This window comes from Amphimedon queenslandica, unplaced genomic scaffold (genome assembly GCF_000090795.2).
Source record: "Amphimedon queenslandica unplaced genomic scaffold, v1.1 AMPQUscaffold_11410, whole genome shotgun sequence".
NCBI lineage: Eukaryota > Metazoa > Porifera > Demospongiae > Haplosclerida > Niphatidae > Amphimedon > Amphimedon queenslandica.
The window spans coordinates 1-2,592 of record NW_003548348.1 but is presented as its reverse complement, the minus strand read 5'-3'; the positions used below and the strand labels follow the sequence as shown (position 1 = coordinate 2,592).

At 36.3% G+C, this 2,592-nt stretch overlaps 1 long non-coding RNA gene across 1 annotated transcript; it reads right to left on the bottom strand.

Annotated features, from left to right (window-relative positions):
• Positions 1–12: 12 nt before the first annotated feature.
• On the bottom strand, positions 13–1,276 carry LOC109589350 (uncharacterized). The gene is made up of 3 exons (XR_002188656.1): positions 1,157–1,276; positions 1,012–1,108; positions 13–151 (listed from the first exon to the last, which is right to left on the bottom strand). It is a non-coding gene; the product is annotated as an uncharacterized LOC109589350 (long non-coding RNA).
• Between the last annotated feature and the right edge of the window lie 1,316 nt (positions 1,277–2,592).

Below are 2,592 nucleotides of genomic sequence, written 5' to 3'. Positions count from 1 at the left end.
GACATGATGCAGTACAGAGCCACAGTAGTGATTGACACTTTGTTTGCCACTAAATCCTGTCAGCAGGCACAAGAAACTATCCTAATCATCAATAACAGACTTTGTGATGCTCATTTCTGTTCCTCCTTTACTTCTCTTTGGACCTCAAATCCTATAACAACTCATGAAGCTCCTACAAATTCTACTTATCTTTTAGAGGCCATTTTATTAAAATTATAGACCCCTTTAGGCGAGAATTAGTTTGTGATACCGTATATACAAAGAAATAATATTGAACGGATTTTTGTCCGCCATGTTTTACGTCAAAGTTATGCAGAGTTCCAATGGCTGATGTGCAAAGTAGAGCTGTTTTGCCAATAAAACTTTTGTTGTGCTGAACTCAAGACTATGAGAGGCTTCATATCAACTGTTCTTTACTATAGCAAGATATTTTGAAGACTTAAGAAGTCTGGGAGAGCCAGAACGATCAGTTCTTGACTCTCTGTCACAGCCCAAAGAGGAAAGCAGGCTCATACAACAAGAGTATTACACTATACTTCCTAGGTTGGCTCTCTTGGCATCTTTCTTGACTCTAGAATAGTTTTTAGCTTCAAAATGTAGTGACCAAGATCTCCAGGACACAGAAAGCACTTGCTGCTTGACGTAAAACATGGCGGCCAATTATTGTATGTGGGCGTATACCGTAACTGAGATATAATGATATTCATTGCAAAATTAATGATATTCACAAGCTGCTACTTCTCGCCTAAAGGGGTCTATATCATGTGATATTAACTAGTTTGCGGTGGTACCACGTGGTTGGAGCAATCTGATTGGGACGCTGACATTCCAGCGCTATGCAACAAAAAAGCCTTGAGTGTCCCCAGACCCTTCCTCCAAAAGCGAAGGGGCGGGGCACGAGACTAGCTCATGCTCAGCATGCACACGTTACAAAATGAACAAATCAAAAACAAACAAAACCATAACTTGACACACTTCAAAAAATCTAAAAAAAGGAAAAACTAATCTCACCTTTATCCTGTACATCTGGCTCACTTCCAGTAAAAGATTTCCATTACAATTAACACAATTAGCCTCTTCAGGAATTTCTATACCACTAGGTCTTCTTCTACAATGTATAAACATGTCACAGCATTTTATAAGCAATGATACGTACCAAAAAAATTTCTAGGATGAGTTTTAGCTTTGAAACTTTAGTTTCTGAATAGTATTTGCTGGACAGAAAATCCGCCATTTTTAATTTCTGCACTTTACACCACGCCTACATAACATCATAAAATTAGAGTAGGTGTGGCAGTTATGGGACATTTACTTATAATTTTATATTTCTTAATACTGTATTGGTAGATTTTGTTCAAAATTTTTCTTGAGACTTACAAATGTTCTATCTTTCAGAGAATATTAAAGTTGTAGTCTATATTTTGTATGTTTCATGGCAAGGAGCTAAAAGTAGTATTCTGGTAAATGATGCAATAATGAGACAAAGTGCTGAATACGAGACAGTTATGAGACACCTTTAAAACTTAATTTTAAAACTTTTTAGAATCCGGGCCAAGCTTTGAGGTCATTCCCAATTGCTTATGCTACATATATTAACATTATTTTAGTCATAATTCACATGCTTCAATTAATAATGTTTCAATAAACACAGTATATTCACATTACTACTGGTCCTGGCAGTCTTTGCAATAATACAGATCAGGAATCCTTCTCTTACTTCTTATATTTGTACACTTGAGATCATACCAACGATTACAACCATCACAACAAATCCAAATGTTGCTTTCATCACTGTCATCCAAGTATGCCAACCCACATTTAGGACATAAACTGTTTTTCTCTTCACTATGCAATGAAACTTCCTCAATCCTTTCACAAAGTTCTGTTTCATCATTACAATTTCTATGTTTCGAATTCTTCTCTTGCTGCTTCTCTTGTTTTTCTCTCTCCTTTTCTTTCAGCTTTCTTTGCTTTTCTCTCTGCTTTTCTTCCTTTGACTTTTGCTTCTCTTCTTTTTCCTTTAATTTCTCTCTCTGTTTTACTTCTCTCTTTCTTTGTTTTTCTTCCCTTTCTCGTTCCTTTTCTCTTTTCTTCCTTTCTTTCTCCTCCTTCTTTAACTTTTGACTTTCCTCTCGCTCAGCAGCTTGAACTTCTTTTTCATGTTTCTGCTGTTTCATTTCTTCTAAAACATCATTTAGATAAACCGTTTTACTGTTAATGCCTCTTCTTTTAGGCTTCTTCATTGAAGCTTCAGGAAGAACAAGAATTTTGTCAAGAGCTGACTCTGCAGAATTAGAACTATTAGAGATAGATAAAAGTGATGCAGAGGTAGATAACACAGGTGTTGAGGCAGACATGATTGGCACTTCCATAGACAAAAGTGGCACAGAAAGAGATGGAGTTGGAGCTGAGGTTGACGAAAGTGGTGCAGAAATATTGCTTATTGAATCACCTGAAGTAACTGATAATGACTTAAAAGGATGGTTGATCCTTATCCATGCCTCATAATTAGGATCCCTAATGTCAAATCCTTCCTCAAATCTTTTTGTATATAGCTTTTCCTGTTCTTCTGTAAAAATAGGACTACTTGGA